Source organism: Hypanus sabinus, chromosome 2 (assembly GCF_030144855.1).
Source record: "Hypanus sabinus isolate sHypSab1 chromosome 2, sHypSab1.hap1, whole genome shotgun sequence".
In the NCBI taxonomy this organism is placed as follows: domain Eukaryota; kingdom Metazoa; phylum Chordata; class Chondrichthyes; order Myliobatiformes; family Dasyatidae; genus Hypanus; species Hypanus sabinus.
Genome location: NC_082707.1, coordinates 65,138,198 through 65,159,385, shown reverse-complemented (window position 1 = coordinate 65,159,385; position 21,188 = coordinate 65,138,198).

The following is a 21,188-nucleotide window of genomic DNA, read 5'->3' as shown; positions in this document are numbered from 1 at the left end:
GCCTTCTCCGAGTGTAATGAATGTATAGCCTTGGCAATTTCCTCATAAAAAATGGGTTGATCCATCTGTTTACAATTATCTGCAGAAAGTGCACAGACATTTAATTGATCTAGAAAATTATTCATTACAGTATTATCTTTAGAGGAATCAGAACTATAAAGTTTAGAATAAAATTCTCTAAAGGTATCATTTATTTCAGAGTGATAAATTGTCCTATCACCATTAGTTTTGCAAATTTCTTTAATTTGGCATTTACACAGACAGACAGACAAACGTACTTTATTGATCCCGAGGGAAATTGGGTTTCATTACAGCTGCACCAACCAAGAATAGTGAACAAATACAACAATATAAAACCATAAATAATTAAATAATAAGTTAATCATGCCAAATTGAAATAAGTCCAGGACCAGCCTATTGGCACAGGGCGTCTGACACTCCGAGGGAAGAGTTGTAAAGTTTGATGGCCACAGGTAGGAATGACTTCCTATGATGCTCAGTGTTACAGCTTGGTGGAATGAGTCTCTGGCTGAATGTACTCCTGTGCCTAACCAGTACATTATGGAGTGGATGGAAGACATTGTCCAAGACGGCATGCAACTTGGACAGCATCCTCTTTTTAGACACCACCATCAGAGAGTCCAGTTCCATCCCCACAACATCACTGGCCTTATGAATGAGTTTGTTGATTCTGTTGGTGTCTGCTATTCTCAGCCTGCTGCCCCAGCACACAACAGCAAATGTGATAGCACTGACCACCACAGACTCATAGAACATCCTCAGCATCGTCTGGCTGATGTTAAAGGACCTCAGTCTCCTCAGGAAATAGAGACGTCTCTGACCCTTCTTGTAGACAGCCTCAGTATTCTTTGACCAGTCCAGTTTATTGTTCATTCGTATCCCCGGGTATTTGTAATCCTCCACCATGTCCACACTGACCCCTTGGATCGAAACAAGGGTCACCGGGTGCCTTAGCCCTCCTCAGGTCCACCACCAGCTCCTTAGTCTTTTTCACATTAAGCTGCAGATGATTCTGCTCACACAATGTGATGAAGTTTCCCACCACAGCCCTGTACTCAGCCTCATCTCCCTTGCTGATGCATCCAGCTATGGCAGAGTCATCAGAAAACTTCTGAAGTTGGCAAGACTCTGTGTTGTAGTTGAAGTCCGAGGTGAAGATGGTGAAGAGAAAGGGAGACAGAACAGTCCCCTGTGCAGCCACAGTGCTGTTGACCACTCTGTCTGACACACAATGTCACAATGTTGCAAGTTCACGTACTGTGGACTGCTAGTCAGGTAATCAATAATCCATGACACCAGGGAAGCATCCACCTGCATCAGGGTCAGCTTCTCACCTAGCAGAGCAGGGCGGATGGTGTTGAACACACTGGAGAAGTCAAAAAACATGACCCTCACAGTGCTCGCCAGCTTGTCCAGGTGGGCGTAGACACGGTTCAGCAGGTAGACAATGGCATCCTCAACTCCTAGTCGGGGCTGATAGGCGAACTGGAGGGGGTCTAAGTGTGGCCTAACCACACTTAGCAACAAAAGTTAACTACAGAAGTTTTTGATTGATTGGCCAATACTTTGCCTGATTTATCTTTGTGAATGTAAAATTGAGTTTTATCTTTAAGAAGTTGAGTTTCAATTGGATATGTTAACAGAAGGTCGTATTTAGATTTAACTTTTATATAACTTTTATATAGGTCTTTTATATAAAACAGGATCTGGAGCTATAGCATATTTTTGATCTAATTGTTTCAGTAGATTGGCTAATTCAATTCTTTCTTTATTAGCTTTATTCTTAATACTCACAGTATAAGAAATAATTTGTCCTCTAATATAGGCCTTGAAAGTATCCCAGCACCAACCCAGCACAGATTCTAGCAGACCTGCTGGGCACCTGTTCTCTCCCACACCTTTTGCAATGCCTCCTAATAAGACAGCTTTCCAAGAACCTACATATATGTTGAAAACAATTTTTTGGGTCAGATTAAATTCCAAAGCTCCAAGTCTTTGCCAACCACTTTAAACTAAGTAATGACTGTAGTAACACAAAATTATAGTAAAGCCAAGTGTGATGATTAATTTCAACTTTCTATTCATCTTTCAATACAGTAGTGGTAGAAAGCCACAAAAAAAAATTTTTGAATGTCATCTCATTTGTCATTTTACCCATATTAGTTTATTGCCTTTACAAGTTATTTTGGTGTTTGGAAACTTGCTTGTGTCTTACATGCACTTCACTTGTCCATTTCTTTTTAGTTGATCAATCTTTTTCATAAAGGTCTCATCTGTTGTCATTCTGCTTTCTTAGCCTTGCTCGTCACACATACCCATTTGTTTTCCTTGTTCATTCCATTATCAATGGTTCTAGCTGTCCTATGACCTGCTATTGCAATGGAGCCACTCTGTCATGGAGCTTTTTCAATGGAAATTGTGGCATTGCTCCATGAAGACTCTTGTCAAAACAAATGAAAATGAATTATAATGCCTCTACCCTATTTTCAAAATGATAACAAAGGTGTATTTTCATGATAATTAAAAAGCTAGATAATTGGGGAGACAATTGAGATGATGAACCAGTGAAAGATTGAGATTGGATTTAGCCATTATGAATGTTGTCCTATGAATTCCTTTATATAATTTCAGTATTAACAGGTTTTGAAGTAAAAGTGCGCCATATCCATACCCTTTTACTTTTTTATAATGATCCCGCTCCAATGGTATTACACATAATGAAGCAAGGCAAGTATACTTGTCAGTGATAATTCAACTGAGGAGTACAAGTAAATTCAGTTGCCACTTTAAGTGTACATTTTCTATGTTCCTAGCTAACTTTAATTGTAATCAATGAGCAAAACATATAATTTTTATAACCAAGAACTGGTTAATGAATAACTGGTTAACCAGTTATAACTGGTTAATGAATAAGTTGGTCCGTAATCCTAGACAGCAAGGCAAAACCTAATAGAAAAATTGTGACATTGCACCTGTAATGCTGGGAGGCAAGAATTAAGCATAACCAGTTTACAGTGTCTGTATTATAATTGCACTCATAGGAACTTAAAATTGGAAATGTCGGTGCAAATAAAAATCCAAGCTGGAAAGTGTTTTTATTTTTCAGATTATACATTGTAATATTTTTCGTAATAATTTTCTTGAAACCATAGAAATTAAAAATGTTATGAACATTTATTTTCATCTTTTCTTTTACAAGATTTTCTCTGTCCTAATTCAACTGAAATTTCACCTCCCTGTAGCTTACAATCAGCCTGAATGGCAGGAAAAAAATATAGGATTCAAGAAAGAAGCAAACTCAGTTTTCAATATGGTGAGAGAACAAAACTTTGTCAGAGATCAATCTGGGAAAGTGTGAAATCCTCAGATCAGAGAAAAGGAATATTAGAGTATATTCTCAATAGTAAGCATACAGAAGCTGAGTAAGAAGAAAGTGACCTGGTTGTCCGTGTGACTAAATCGTTAAAAGCAAGTACAAACTGTATTCAAAAATCCTAATGGAATGTTGCTGAAGGGCAATGGAATACAATAATGAGGAGGTAATGCTTCATCACTCCATTTACTTCTGCCAACCTTTTCCATCTGCATCCCTGTTTAGTCTCAGGAAACAGTATTTCCTGTGGGGGGTTTTATGTATGCAACACTTCTCGTTCTAGATTCCTATATCTATATTTCTCAAAATTCGTCTGGAATACTTCAGTCAGTTAGACCAACAAACTACAGCAAAGATATAGTCCTTGAAGGAGCCAGAAGCCAGTTCTTCGTAACAATGACATGGGGCTTAATAGTTTAAGTTATGAGAAAAGGTTGCATAAACTTTTTATGTGTTCCATTCAGTTTATAAAGTTGAAGGATGATTTCAACAAGGTCTCACACATGTAAAAAGTATTTGCTGTGTTGGATACACAAAAACAACATCCTTTATTGGGAGTAAGCAGAGCAAGTGAGCATAATTTTTATCTGCAATTTGAGAAGGATAAGGGCATATCGGAGGTGTCAGTGTTGCAGTTGAACAAAGGAGACTATGGAGCCATGAGGGAGGAGCTGGCCAAAGCTGACTGGATGGATATCCTAGCAGAAAAGACAGTGGAACAGCAATGACAGGTATTCTTGGGAATAATGCACAAGGTGAAAAATCAGTTCATCCCCCGGAGAAGGAAGGATTCAAAGTGGGGAAAGGAGCCACAGTTGTTGACAAAGGAAGTCAGAGATGGCATAGCATTTAAAAAAAAGAAGTATGACAGAGCTAAGGTGAGTGGGAAGACAGAAGATTGGGAAATTTTTAAGGAACAACAGAACTTAACTCAAAAGGCAATACGGGGAGAAAAAATGAGGTGCGAGCAAAAGCTAGCCGGGAATATAAAAGAGGATAGCAAAAGCTTTTTTAGGTATGTGAAGAGAAAGAAGATAGTTAAGAACAGTGTTGGGCCCTTGAAGAATGAATTGGGTGAAATTGTTATGGGAAACAGAGAAATGGCAGAAGAATTTAATAAGTACTTTAGATCTGTCTTCAGAAGGGAAGACACAAGCAATCTCCCAGATGCATGGATGGACCAAGGACATAGGGTAACAGAGGAAATGAAACAGATTGACATCAGGAAGGAAACGGTGATGAGTAGACTGATGGGACTGAAGGCTAACAAATCCCCAGATCCAGATGGTCTGCATCCTAGGGTACTAAAGGAGGTGGCTCTGGAAATTGTGGATGCATTGGTAATCATTTTCCAATGTTCCTTAGATTCGGGATCAGTTCCTGAGGATTGGAGAATGGCTAATGTTATCCCACTTTTTAAGAAAGGAGGGACGAAGAAAAAAGAGAACTATCGTCCTGTCAGCCTAACATCAGTAGTGGGGAAGATGCTAGAGTCCATTATTAAAGATAAAATAGTGGCATATCTAGATAGCAGTGATAGGATTGGGCCAAGCCAGCATGGATTTACCAAGGGCAAATCATGCTTGACTAATCTATTGGAGTTTTTCGAGGATGTAAACAGGAAGTTAGACAAGGGAGATCCAGTGGATGTAGTGTGCCTCGATTTTCAGAAGGCATTTGATAAAGTCCTTTATAGGAGATTGGTGGGTAGAATCAGAGCTCATGGCAATGAGGGGCGGGGGGTAGATACTGACATGGATAGAAAACTGGCTGGCAGATAGAAAGCAAAGGCTAACGGTGAATGGGTGTTTTTCGGAATGGCAGGTGGTGACTAGTGGGGTGCCACAGGGCTCGGTATTGGGACCACAGCTGTTTACGATTTACATCAATGATTTAGATTAAGGCATTGAGAATAAGCTGGATGGCAGTGTAACGTGATGAGGATGTTAGGAGAATTCAGGGTGATTTGGATAGGCTGGGTGAGTGGGCAGATATTTGGCAGATGACGTTTAATGTGAATAAGTGTGAGGTTATCCACTTTGGGAGTAAGAACAGGAAGGCAGATTATTATCTGAATGGTGTAGAGTTAGGTAAGGGAGAAATACAAAGAGATCTAGGAGTCCTTGTTCATCAGTCACTGAAGGTGAATGAGCAAGTGCAGCAGGCAGTGAAGAAGGCTAATGGAATGTTGGCCTTTATTACAAAGGGAATTGAGTACAAGAGCAAGGAAATCCTTTTACATTTGTACAGGGCCCTGGTGAGACCACACCTGGAGTACTGTGTACAGTTTTGGTCTCCAGGGTTAAGGAAGATCATCCTGGCTGTAGAGGAAGTGCAGCGTAGATTCATGAGGTTAATTCCTGGGATGTCCGGACTGTCTTACACAGAGAGGTTAGAGAGACTGGGCTTGTACACGCTGGAATTAAGGAGATTGAGAGGGGATCTGATTGCAACATATATGATTATTAAGTGATTGGACAAGATAGAGGCAGGAAATATGTTCCAGATGCTGGGAGAGTCCAGTACCAGAGGGCATGGTTTAAGAATAAGGGGTAGGTCATTTAGGACAGAGTTAAGGAAAAACTTCTTCTCCCAGAGAGTTGTGGAGGTGTGGAATGCACTGCCTCAGAAGGCAGTGGAGGCCAATTCTCTGGATGCTTTCAAGAAGGAGCTAGATGGGTATCTTATGGATAGGGGAATCAAGGGATATAGGGACAAGGCAGGAACCGGGTATTGATGGTAGATGATCAGCCATGATCTCAGAATGGCAGTGCAGGCCCGAAGGCCCGAATGGTCTACTTCTGCACCTATTGTCTATTGTCTATAATTAAAATTAAATCAAGACCATTTGGGTGCGAATCAGGAAACATTTTTCTCCCCAAGCAAAGAAGATGTGAACTTCCATTATCTTCTGTATTCTATTACCCTCCTACTAAAAGCCAAATCAGGAGACACTTGAATCTTTCAAAATTGAGTGTGATGATTATTTGTGATAGATTATGCTTACCAGATATATCAAAGGCATTGTGTCAAATGCAAGTACATAGATTTGAAATGGAGATCAGCAATGATTCAGCTTAAGGACTGAACAAGCTTGTGGACCTAAATAGTAGCTCTGAGTTCATCCTGGAAACCTTTCAATTTCAATTAACTGTACACAAAAGAAGATAAGTCTCCCTCATTAGTTCATAACAACTCAGAATTATATTTTCATTCCAAAAGAGGACCAATAAATGTTGCTTTATAGAAGTCATTCTGTGAATGCGTCAGGTAAATGAAACAATCTCAAGTTAGACTCAACAGCCATTACACTCAGCTGCAAAACACCGTTATAATTAGTTGCATTAAATACATTCACTATGCTTTTTTCATTTAAATTTATTATACAGCATATGTAAACTTAATTTATCAGAAAATTACTTCAGCAACTCTTGCCAATTTTGCTGTCAGTATGCCAAAACAGTCCTGTGTACCAAATTGCAAATTTCAAATAGTTTTTGAATCTTAATACGTCAATCAACTCAAAAGGTTAGAAAATCTTTCAAGAGGTGCAATGCTCATGTATGTAGTGCAAACAGATTTAATCTAAAACCCTATTATAGTTTTATAACTTTGCTGCTGGTCCTCCATACATAAAGTACACAAAATGTCCAAGACAACCAATTGGTACTGTGATGCCAAACAGCATGCAACATATGATTTTATGGCACTTATGTAAAATTTTTTCGTACATTCAAGGCCATCTAGTGGCACTGGCAAAGCACGTGGAAACAGGTCCTAAATGAGTGTCATAAATAAGTGAACATTGAATGTTGCACATCATTGAATGTTGGACATCATTCTCCTGCAAACTGGTGATGTAAATATTGTGTTGGTTTTTGATCCTACCACTTATCTCATGTAGATCCCTGATCACACACACAACCCCTATTAGTGCACAAGACAACACCAATGGGCTGATCACATTTTAACTTCAAGACTGAAGCCTGAACATCCCTTGCAAGATATAGCCTCTTCCTGTTAGTGCCCACAAATCCAAGACCAATTGTCAAACCTTCCCTATCAGAACCAGCTGCCTACCCAATTTCATCCCTCCACAATTTCACACCCAGCAGAGGAAGTACAGTTGCTTTTTTTTTTGCATGGAAGACCTGCTCCTGGTCCTCGGGTACAGTACAATTTTGCTTCCATTAGAATGAGCATCAACAGACACATTGCCCCTGCAATACAACCCTTTTTTGCTGATGCATTAGAAATTCTAGTTCAAAGGTTTTCTCTTTAAAATATAACTATAAACTGTAGAGTAAAATGTTTTGACATGAGAAACTGTAATTTATAAAAGATGTCGGTCGACAGTTTCTCTCCAGGGATGGAGACTGAGAGATCGAGAAAGGGAAGGGAAGTGCCAGAAGTGGATCAAGAAAGTGGAAGGAGGAGTCAGAAATAGATCAAGAAAGGGGAGGAAGTGTCATAAACTATTTGATTGTGAAACTGTTAACACAGTCTGCATACTTAATTCTTATTTTAGACACATTATCATAGCCACGTCTGCCAGGATATCAAACCTGTCTATTAACAGCCCAGGCCTGTGCCATATTTTCTTAAAACAGAGGTAGATGAATAGCTGTCAAAGCTGGAGCAACAGATGACGTTGGCCAATGTCCCACTTCCTATCAAATGAAGTGAGGTCAACCTCAAATATATTTCAAATTGTAACATACAAAATGTTGCAAAGGTTTAATATTGCCGATGTTATCAGACTAATATATTTGTTGAAATGAAGACCAGGATGTAACAATAAATTTGTGACATTATATTCATTTGAAGAGAAGCAAACATACTTCAATGCAGTATTAGTTCTTATATTTGGCCTCAGGATTGCTAAGATGGGCTGAGTCTAATGTGAGAGACAGTAGCCAGCATCCAGTGGCTCGGCTTTGAAGCCAGATTGAACTGTAAAGAAGAAAAACAATTACTGGGACAATTACAAACAAGAGGAAACCTGCAGATGCTGGAAATCCAAGCAACACACCAAAACGCTGGAGAAACTGAGCAGGCCAGACAGCATTGATGGAATGGAGTGAACAGTCAACTTCTTGGACTGAGATCCTTTATCAGGACTGGAAAGGAAGGAGAAAAAAGCCAGAATAAGAAAGTGGAGATGAGGGGAAAGAGTACAAGCTGAAGGTGGTAGATGAAGCCAGATGGGTGGGGGAGGGTGATGCAATAAAAAGCTGGAAGGTGATAGGTGGGAAAGATAAAGGTTTGGAGAAGAAGGAATCTGATAGGAGAGAAAAGTGGACCATAAGAGAAAGGGTAGGGAGGCACCAGATGGAGGAGGTTGGCAGGTGAGGAGAAGAGAAGAAGTAAAGAGGAGCAGGAGTAAGGAATTGAAGAAGAGTGGAGAAGTACGTGAAAAAAAAATACTAGAAGTGTTCATGCCATCGGGCTGGAGGCTACCCAAACAAAATATGACATATTGTTCATCCAGCCTGAGTGTGGCCTTATCGTGGCAGGAGAGGAGGCCATGGACAGACATGTTGGAATGGGAATGGGGATTGGAATTAAAATGGTTGGCCACTGGGAGATCCTGCTTTTTGCAGATGGAGCGAAGGTGCACAACAAAGCGGCCCTCCAATCTACATTGGGTTTCACCAGTGTAGAGCAGGCCACATCTGGAGGACTGAACACAGTACATTCTTAGGCGAAGTGTTGTCTCATCTGGAAGAACTGTTTGGGGCTGTGAATGAAGGTGAGGGAGGAGGTGAATAAGCAGGTGTAGAATATCTTCTGCTTGTGGAGTTAAGTGCCAGGAGGGAGATTAACAGGGAGGAACGAATGGACAAGGGAATCAAGAAGAGAGCAATCACAGTGGAAAGTAGAGAGTGGAGGGAGGGTGAAGTAAGGATGTGTTTGGTGGTAGGGTCCCGCTGAAGGTGACAGAAGTTGTGAAGAATGATGTGCTGGATGCAGAGGCACATATGGTGGCAGGTGAGGTCACAAGGGAGAAGGCTCCTCGATACCTAGAAATCACTGTCAGAATGAAATTATACTGTAGATGTATCGAGGGCCAGGATGCTCATTGAAGAACATAACTCCAAGCAAGCTCCTAGACAAGAATCCAAGAAATGCTACAGAATTAAGAAAGACGACTTATCAGAAAAATTGTGCCCTATTTAAATCTCTATTTGCAACAAGCTCTTGTATATAAATATATTCACTTCATGTCAGTATCGTCCATATTTTGTTTTATTTCAAAGAAAAGCAATGTTGTCTGAAATCTAACTCACTTTAAATTGGATGCAATTGCTATCACTTGTGTCATATGTTCTGCCACCCTATTGGTTCAAATAATTAGTAACTGCCACAATAATTAAATACATTTCACTTACTATCCCTAGTCTAAGTAAATTATTTACTGTTTATTGGTGTAGCATAAGCACTCAGTGCACTACATGCCTTGAAGTGGTATGCCCTTTTGCTATAACCTAAGGTCACTTACTTTCCTTTCTCTTGGTATGGAATTCTGAAAGTAAACATCATGATGACTACATAATCTCTCTGCTGCGTGTGGATGAACTTCTCACATAAATTTAGCATTATGGATTATTTGGCTTGGCTTCGGTGTTCTACTGTGCATATTTTAAATTTAAATTCTCAATTAAAAATACAATATATTTTTTAAAACAAATATAATGTTCATGTCTGGATGAGTCTTGATGCTGTTGTTGCATCATATTTCATGAACTCAATCCTGTTACTTATGAGGCTGAGTAAGTCTCAGCAAGGCATCTGTCGCAGGGTCAACATGGGTCAGATCATGACATGAAACAAGCAAGCCATAACGAAAGCAGAGACTGAGGGAAACCATATCTTTGGTGCTGCTTTGAGAACTTGGCAGTTCAATTGACAGCAACAGAAAAGTTCCCACTGGAGCGTGTTCCCCGGTTAATTGTGTATTTGTAATAACATGCAATTCTTCTCAAAACTTACTAAATTAATGAAGAAAATAAATTATCAATTGTTGATGGTGAGGAGATTCAGAAATATTATGCTAACCTAAAGAGTGAAGCTGCAATGTTATTTTTGGAAATTTCAGTAATATTGTTTTGCAACGCATTCACTGGGCTTGAAATTTGACAAATGCAGAAGACATCATTGTCAAAGCAATCTTCAACTTCCCTGTAAATGTATTCATTATGGATAATAAGTCAAATGTTTTGAAAGCCTCCATATTGCTAAAAAAGATTCAATTTTGAGGTAAAGCTTGAGATTACTTAAACTAATAGAAACTGTGATGGTGAAATCTATCACTTCTTATTTATAAACAAAGCATCGAATATCAGCTTCAATGTCAGTGAACTTTATTACCATCAATTAAATCAAGAAGTTTTGGCACCCAGGAAAATTGTTAGGAGTGAAGATAATATATATTGTGGAACTGACAGGAGGGACAGTACAAGTGAAACAATAATTATAAGGATCATCTCAGTGATCAGGTAAAATGGTTTCATAATTGATTGGGAAAAGCCCAACTAAAGCCTAAGTATTTACCTTTAGCCAAAGTTAAAAAAATAGACAGAAACTAAGGGAATTAATAGATCAAAAAGTTGTTTTAAATAATAACTTGGTACATTGATGCAATGCTGTGTAAAGCAGCACATAAATAGAACAGAAATTTCACAAGAGAATTAATCACCACGGGCATAATGTAAGTTCCATTAGCATTCCCTAGTGCTCTGAGCTTATCAGCATTTCTATAATGAAGAGAGACTTCTACATCATGATCAACTCTCAAAATGATCTTTATGCGACATAGACGAGAAAATCTGCAGATGCTGGAAATCCAAGCAAGTGTTTTATGCAACATAACACTTTTCAACTGGCATTTTTCAAAATACATTTGCTCTCTTCATGTTCACAACTTATCTTGATACCTGCACATTTTTCCATTCAATAGCCTGCTCCTCATGCTGCATTATTCTATATTATTCTATTATTCTATCATTTGGTTCTTCTTGTCAAAGTGTCTGTTGCCCAATGTTCATGATACAATGAACATTTGCATGGTAATACACACAAAATGTTGGAGGAACTCAGCAGGCCAGGCAGCATCCATGGAAAAGAGTTAACAGTCAACATTTCGGGCTGAGACCCTTCATCAGGACTGGAGAAAGAGATAGGTGATAGGCAAAACCAGGAGAGGGGGAGAGATGAAGTAAAGAGCAGGGAAATCAATTGGTGAAAGAGATAAAGGGCTGAAGGAGGAATCTCTTAGGAGAGAACAAACAGCCATGGAAAAAAGGGAAGGGGAAAGAGCAACAGTGGGAGGTGATGGGCAGGTAAGGAGAGTATGTGAGAGAGGGAAATAGAATAGGAAGTGGTGACGGAGAGAGGGGTGGCAAGTTTGAGAAATTAATGTTCCTGCCATTAGTTTGGAGGCTGCCCAGACGGAATATAGGTGTTGCCCCTCCAACCTGAGTGTGGCCTCATCACGACGGTAGAGGGCATGAACAATTATAATTTGCATGGAATCTTCAGTATGAGATACTGCTTTGCACCAAATTATACTTTATTTTTTAAAGAGTGTTTAGAATTTAGTTTGTGGTTACATTTTCTGTGGCTATAGCAATTGTGATCTTTAAAGTACTTTATCAGCCTGTGTGTGTTCATCCACTCTTGCTCCTTTAAGTTTCATTTACGATTATATTTAGGGTTGAATGGAATGAAATTGTGTCCGGGTGACCGTAATTTGAGCACTCAGGAGGATTTAATTACCAGTGGCCAATTTTGTCACATGCTGCCTGCATTTGGTTCCAACTCCAGGAGGATATGTTAAGGGAAGCCTACAAAGAGCACAGGAGGAATATGATACCATTAGAATCTCAGAGCAAGGCAGGAAGCCATACACTACAGCAGGTTCAATATTTAATCCTGAGTATTTCATGTTTCATGGATGAGGAGCAGAATGAAAGTGAGTTGGGGTCGGGGGGGGGGGGCTATAAACCCAAGAAATTTGAATCCAATCAGCATACTATTGATAATATTAACTTCTGATAGTTACTAGAATAACAATACAGTCAGTATATATACTTTGAAAATTATTCTCTGGTGGCTATACAAACTGCACAATGTAGCTCTATTGAGTTTATTATAATCTGCCTCGAATTATGTCCATGGAATAAAATCCAGAGGCTGCATAGAGCATGCTGATTGTATTTTAAAACATACTTATTGCTTATGTCCAAGGACGAACCTACAGGCAATAATTTCCAAATGTATCAAGCAATGAATCTGTGGATGTGCAAAAAAGCAAAAAAAAAAATTATTGGGAGGATATCCAGAACAGTTGGAGAAGAGAGTTTGTACACAGATCATTAAAAGGCAGCGATGCAGCTGCACTCAATAGGGATATGACTTATGAAGAATGTGCTCAAACTGGGATTTTTTATATATGAGGCAAAAATGGATAAGGTGTGGTTGCTTTCCATCATGTAGTAAAGACTGGGAGGAGATTTAAATGAGCTGGACAGAAAATATCGGAAAGGACCTATCTTCCCTACCAGAGGGGCCAAAAACTCGGGGCTACAGATTTAAAGAATTGGAGAGGAGAGGAGGAAAGACTTTATCACCCAGAGGATAGCAAAGCCTTGGGAATCATTGCCAAAAAGGCAAAAAATATGTGTTACATTTATACAGTACAGGCAGTCCCTGGGATACATAAGAGCTCCATTCCCAAAAACTATCCTTAAGCTAATTTCTCTGCAGGTCAGAAACATCAACTTTCTACAGCTCCTCATACGGTATTACTCTACATACACTTTCTACAACTCTATCATTTCATCAAATATTCACTGACTCACTACCCATAATTAATCTAGAGCATGTACTATGTGTATCCAGTCATTAATGAACACCATGAAATATTTTATTATTTATACTATTACTAAACTGAAAAATACTTTAAAAAGGTATGGGACAATTTGAGTAGTCAGATTTCAATAAGCCAGGTCATCCAATACACCCCAAGTATGTGGATGTCTATTTAATGGGCTTTCACCTAAAGGGTATGATCCCATGCTGGAAGGTGGGATTAGGTTGGAGACCCTATTTCAGCCAAGAAATCATAGACTCAGTGGAGAAAGTGTTTTCATATTTTTCCATGATTCCATTATTGCAATGCTGACTATATTTTCATCAATTAAGAGAATAGGTACTTACATTACCTACTCGGCTTATTCAATGGGTGAGATACATTGCTACGTGCATGTTGTAATGCATGCAGAGGTATGGCTGATTTTGGGAATATCAACTTTTTGGTAACTTCTTGACAAATCTAAGATCTCCTGGAAATGTCAATTCTTTTTTTAAATTTTTTTTTAGTCATTCAACGTGAAGTTATTGCCCCTCAACCTTCAGGCTCCTGAACCACAGTGAATAACTCACCCCAACATCAAACTGATTCTACAACCTATGGACTGACTTTCAAGGATTACACAACTCATGTTCTCAATATTTATTATTTATTTATTTATTCTTTCTTTTTTTCCTCATTCATTTTGTATTTGCACAAATTGTTCTTTCCTGCATATTGGTTGTTTGTCAGTCCTTGTTTGCAGTTTTTCATTGATTCTGTTGTGTTTCTCTGTATTTAATGTGAATGCCTGCAAGAAAATGAATCTCAGTGTTGTACTTTGTGATATTTATGTACTATGATAATAAATTTACCTTGAACTTTGAAGTTTGATGCAACCTCAGTTACTTTAAGTATCATAAATTCGAATGTGAATCAATGCACAAAACTAAATATATTATTTCACTTATCTTCCAGACATAACTTTCTCTAACATAAAATTTGCAGATGTTACAAAAGAAAGGTAATCTCTGTGGTATAAAAGATCAAACTTCAATCAAAAATAAATAATTGAAATAAGGTATTTCATATTCTCGTACCAGCTAAACTTATCTGATTTTAGCTTTATGACCTGTTATACAAATTTCAAAATTATTTTAGCTGGTGATCTGTTTAGTCTATAACTTCTTATTAACATTTTTTTCCTCATCAGGGACTTTTTGAAAAGGTAACTTGAATTGATTTTCATAACAAGTTATTGCTTTTTCTGTCTTCACATCACCAATAACTTTGGACAAAGTACCAACTTTTGCTTTAACCTATCCAGAAAGGCATTCATTCCAATCCAATATAGAGATGATTTCCACAGAACCGTAGAATAACACAACATGGAAATGTGCTCTTTATCTCAAATCATCCATGCAAACCAAAGTGCCCACCTAAGCTAGTCCCATTTTCAAATGTTTGGCCCATTACCTCCTAAACATTTGTAGAGTATTCAAATTTCAGTAATATTTGTAAATCTATTGTTTGTTTACATAATTCATTATGGATTATCTGTAAGAAGTATATGAATGGCATACATAATAACACCAGCACTATGTCATATATTCATGCCTCACTAAAGAAAAGAAACTATGTACACGTTCCCTGGAGTCCCGTGTTTTGCCTTCAATTCATTTTTGGAGGTACAAAATATAACAGCAGTGATGAGGTAGTTCTAAAACAAAATCAAGATAACAACCTACCTGGTGAAGCACATTGTGTCACAAGCATGAGTTTTTTTAAAAAAGCACAGCATGTGTTTCTTCAGAAGGTGAGAATGACAGTTGAAAAAAGAGGCGGAAAATTAAGGAAATTCATGGGTTAATAAACAGTGAGTACTGGGTGATAATATTAAATACAAAAAAACAGAAATGGCTGAAACAGAAAGATAGACTCACTTAATCAAACAACTGATAACTGGATAGAGTATACTGAACAAATTGAGCAGTATTTTAAAGCAAATGGAATGGCCGATGAGCAACGAGTGTCAGTTTTGCTGGATGCATTTGCTGGAAGAGCATACAGTTTGCTTAGAAATTTAACTGCTCCAACCAAACCAGCCAAAGTGAGCTTTCCTGATTTGTGAAAGCAATGCAGGAAACTTAGAACCAAAGCCACTGTTGATTACAGGATGCTTTAGGTTTCAAAAGAAGGGACGTCCATTTTGGCTTATGAGCCTGAATTGAAGAAATTGTCTGAGCATTGTCAATTCAGTGATGTGCTTAATGATGTACTGAGAGGTTGTTCAGTTTGTAGAATCTTACAAGAAAGCATTCAAAAATGACTCTTAACTGAAGCACAACTCACATTTAGAAGAGCAGTTGAAAGCACTGTATTAATGGAAACAGCAGACAGAGATGCAATTGAATGCAGTGAGGAATGAAAGTGGACATGAATAAAAATTGAAACATATAACACAGAAACCTGACTGAATGAACAAATTGTGTTACCATTGTTACAGGGGCTTACAAACACCACAGCAATGCAGATTTAAAGGCAAAACTTGCAGAAAATGCAACAAAATAGGACACATACAAAGAACATACTGGGCAGACAAAAAATAAGGCTGCTCAGGGAAGAGAAAATGATTAAAAAGTCAAATTGCAGTTGCAAAAAGAGTACTAATCTGCTGCTGTTGAGGAAAAATCTGATCCTGATGAGAAAGACACGAGACTGAGTAGACTTGAGATTTACAATGTGAGACTGACAAAAGCCAAGCAATATAGCTTATACCAGAAATTAATTAAAATGGAATTGGACACGGATTTAGCTGTTTCAGTCATTCCACAAAATGAGTTTGAAAGGCATTTCAAAGGTGCTGAACTGAAACCCACAGAAATCCAAATAAAAACTTATAATGGGGAAACAATAAGTCCTGCAGGATTGACATTCCTAACAGTGAAATACAACCAACAAGGCCAATTGGGCCTTGCATGTGGTAAAATCAGGAGAGCCAGCATTGGCTGAGAAAACTACAATCTGATCCATCCACCATTTGCATATCCATCACATCCCTTCCGATTGAGTGAACTGTAGGTGGACAAAGGAGGATGCTAGATGATGCTACAGCAAAGGTGGCATTGGAAAACCCAAACATATCAATGGCGAGATAGTATTAAATGAAAATGCAACACCAAAGTCTTACAAGGCCATCTGGTTCCTTATACCATCTGAGATAAAACAGTCAGTGAGCAAGATCACATGGAGGCTGAAGGGATTATTTTCAAGGTTGGGTGGAGCCAGTAGTCCCAGTGAGTGTCAGGATCTATGGTGATGGTCACCATCAATATTGTACTTAAAGTACATCAATATCCTCTGCCCAGGATATTGGATATCTTTGCAAACCTTTCTGGAGGGAAACACTTCAGCAAAGTGGATTTAGCTGAGGCCTACCTACAGATGAAGATGGAAGAAGAATCCAAAATGTTTCTCACCATAAACAATCGAAAGGGTTTTATCACTATAATAGGCCTATATTTGGAGTAGCACCTGCACATGCACTCTGGCAGAAAGCTATGAATCAGGTGCTGCAAGGTTGCATAGGCACACAGAGTTAACTGGATGACAACATTGTTACTGGTGATGACAAGGTATATCTCCAAAATCTCAGAACAGTGTTAAAAAGATTATGAGCTCCAAGCACAAGTGCAACAAGTGTGAATTCTTTAAACCCAGCGTCACTTACTGTGGTCACACCATTGATGCACAAGGTTTACACAAGTGCACAAAGAAAATTCCTGCAGTGGTGAATGCTCCAAAGCCAAAGGGTGTGTCACAATTGTGCTTCTTGTTGGGATTTGTCAATTACTGTAACAGAAATGGCATGGGCAAAGCAATATGAGGTGGCTTTCCAAAAAGCAAAGGAGATGGTGACGTCTGATATTGGACTCGCACATTATGATCAACATCGTCCAGTGAAGCTTGCCTGTGGCGCCTCACCTCATGGTAAAGATGCCGTCATGTCACATTATGAGTGATGGAAGTGAACACCCCACAGCCTTCGCATCACATTCCCTTACCACTGCAGAGAAAAATTATGCACTGGCATCTCTTACAAATACTTGTTTGGGAGAGAGTTTACCCTCATTACTGATCATCAATCACAAGGTCCATTTTTGGTCCACAGAAGGGAGTTCCACAAACAGGAGCAGCATAAATGCAGAGATGTGTTTATTTTCCTGGAGGACACAATTACAAGATCAAATTCAAGAGGACAACTAATCATGGAAGTGACCATGGAATGTCCCATTTACCCTTGGACAAGAAAATACCTTAAAATTTTGCTAAAGAGGATACTACTCTTGACGTATTCTCCTTGATGCTGTCATGGTTCCGTTTGGCTGTTCCTCTTTAACGCTCCTTTCTCCCTGATTATGCCCTAATTTCAGTCATTAGATCTCTAATTGCTGCTAGTTTACTCAATTACAGTACACCTGGTTTTCATCAGAGACTGTGAAATAAGTACAAGGGCGTCACTATCACAGGTTGCCAGTTTGTTTTCCAACTGCTTAGAACTGTTTGTTCTCAGTTCAGCTCCAGTTTCAAGATATTCCATGAAAACCCCATCTCTGTGTCAAGACTCCATATCAGAGCTCAAGATTCCTTCTTGTGCCTTCTTCAATCTTGTGTCAAGATTCCTTCTGTTTACTGTTCAATGTTCATGTCTGTGCCAACATCCCCAACTCAGTCTCTGTGCCTGTGTCCTGAACTTGGGTTCTCCTCATTCACTCCATGCATCAGATGCAAGTCAAACGACTCCCTGTTACTGCAGAGACGATCCAACATGAAACCAGAAAAGACCCCACACTGTCTTAGGTCTGCATGGCAAACCAAGATACCTGGAATGTGCAGCAGAAGCTCCAGCTACCCCATTTGTAGCAGCACTGGGATGAACTTATCTTTGATGGGGGTTGCCTTATGTGGGGATTGAGAGTTGTGCCATCCAAGCTAAGAGCTACATGCTATGTTATTTAAGTGTGATGAAAATGAAAGTGTTGGCCCAAAGCTCAGTCTGGTGGCCTGGGGTAGATCAGCAGATCGAGCAGCTACTATGCACTATTCTGGATGCCAGGAGCACCACATCGCCATCCCTAGGAAAAGCCAGTCTTTTTACCAAATTACAATAACAATCTAATAATCCAGCACTGTTTGTAAAACCTGATGGTTTCTGTTATGTTTTGTAACTTCAAAACATTAAACTACTTCAAAGGAAATCATGGGAGTCCATGAATGCAGGTCTAACTTCATATTTACTTTAAGCAATGTATGACCATATCACATGGTTGTGTGATGATGTATGCAATTCACGTATTTATACATATAACTGATTATTTAAATAAACAAGAATGCTTTATCAAACTACACACACACACACACACACACACACACACACACACACACACACACACACACACACACACACACACACACACACACACACACACACACACACACACAAAAAGTTTGGGCAACCCTGGTCAAAATTTCTGTTATTGTGAATAGTTAAGTGAGTAGAAGATGAACTGATCTCCAAAAGTCATAAAGTTAAAGATGAAACGTTCTTTTCAACATTTTAAACAAGATCAGTGTATCATTTTTGTTTTGTACAATTTTAGTGTGGAAAAAAAGGAAAGGAGCACCATGCAGAAGTTTGGGTACCCCAAGAGATTTGAGCTCTCAGATAACTTTTACCAAGTTCTCAGACCTTAATTAGCGTGTTAGGGCTATGGCTTGCTCACAATCATCGTTAGGAAAGACCAGATAATGCAAATTTCAAAGCTTTATAAATACCCTGACACCTCAAACTTTGTCCCAACAATCAACAGCCATGTGTTCCTCTAAGCAGCTGCCTAGCACTGAAAATTAAAATAAATGATGCCCATAAAGCAGGAGAAGGCTATAAGAAGATAGCAAAGTGTTTTCAGGTAGCTGTTTCCTCAGTTTGTAATGTAATTCAGAAATGACAGTTAACAGGAACAGTGGAGGTCAAGTTGAGGTCTGGAAGACCAAGAAAACTTTCCAAGAGAACTGCTTGTAGGATTGCTAGAAAGGCAAATCAAAACCCTGGTTTGACTGCAAAAGTTACTAAGTACTGACCATGCAGGGTGCCCAAACTTTTGCTTTGGGCCCTTTTCCTTTTTGTTATTTTGAAACTGTAAAAGATGGAAATAAAAAAGTAATCGTGCTTAAAATATTAAAGAAATGTGTCATCTTTAACTTTATGCCTTTTGGAAATCAGGTCATCTTTTACTCGCTTAGCTATTCACAGTAACAGAAAGTTTGACCAGGGGTGCCCAAACTTCAACGTGCCACTGCCATATAACTTATAAAAAAGTGAAATAAAACTTTGTTTTGGTATTAAGAGGAGTTGCATCCAATAATCTGAAAAATCTGTTACTCCATCATAAACAAAGTCTTAAGGGTTTCAGATTATTGGAGTGCTTTTTGGAATATATTTAAATTAAATGTGCAATTTGCTTGTAGTCTGCATGCTTGTATCACTGTGACTTACACAGAATGCTGTTTTGGGAGTAGAAAATTATTGACTTTGCATTAATGTCCAAAACCAAAGCAACCAAATTTAATTTTGCATTACATTTGCTATATTTTGCAGGGATGGAAATATTTTGGTGAAAAATGGACGCAGTAAGATAGGAGGACAAAATACATTTATAAAGTTGAGATTACATTTTGAAATAACATATTGTACCACAGCAGTAGTATAGAAATGACATCTGTGTTTGCCCATTCAGCAAGATCTATTTTAACCAAATAACCATTGTGAGTGACTTCTGGAAGAGAGTTAGATCTTCACAGGAAAAGGAGGGAGAATCATATGTTATTGTGGCAAGGAACTGGAAGCACAGTCACTCATAGGCAGTGAATGGAATATCTTGCCCTCTTGCCTACTTCCAAAAAGGGAGCAGCAGACACTTTACCAAAAGGCTACGATTAAGTTGTATACACTGCTCAGGGGAAAATGCATCTGACACTAATTGAATGTTGGAAGAGGAAAACTAAATGAAACGCAAAGTGAATGCAAATCTATGAATTTTCAGAATAAAGAAATAGCATTCTTAAACGAATTACAAAATATATAGATAAATATGTAGATAAACTTGTGAAGACATATATAAAATTTCCATTCAGAAATAAATTTACCATCAAAAATTCCACCATCAGCATTTAGCCTTTGCTGAACAAAATCTGGACACACTCACAGGTACAGTAGACTAAGTAGTATATAATGACTTAAATGCAGCCTCATTATAATATGAATTTTCCATTTTGTTCCTTGCTGGATCATGCTAGCTCTGTGGGCAGGCTAGCAATAGCGCTAAAACTGTGTCACTGCCCATAGTCTAATGGGGTGCATGGAAATCAACTGTGATTCCTTCTCTTGACAGCTAATCAGTATTCCCTGCTGGAAAGGTCATTCATTGCAAAATGCTAGATTAGGAAGGTAAGAAAATCTTGCAAAGTATTAACATGACTTTCTGAATCAGACATTTCACATTTTTAAAACAGTGAAGTTCAAAGTAAAATTTATTCTACATACAACCCTGAGATTCTTTTTCCTTTTTCATGAATCTATAGAACAGTAACTGTAAATAGAATCAATGAACAACAAACAGTGCAAATTCAAATATAAATAAACAGAAATAAATAACATGAGCATAAATACAGGTTAAAGAATTCCTTAAAGTGAGACCATCGGTTGTGGGAACACCAAAAATAGAATGAGTGTAGTTATCACCTTTTGTTCAAAATCCTAATGGTTGAGGAGTAGTCACTGTTCTTGAATCTGGTGGTGTGAGTCCTGAGGCACTTGTACTTCTACCTGATGGCAGTAGCGAGAAAAGAGCATGCCCTGGGTGTTGAGGATCTTTGAAGGAT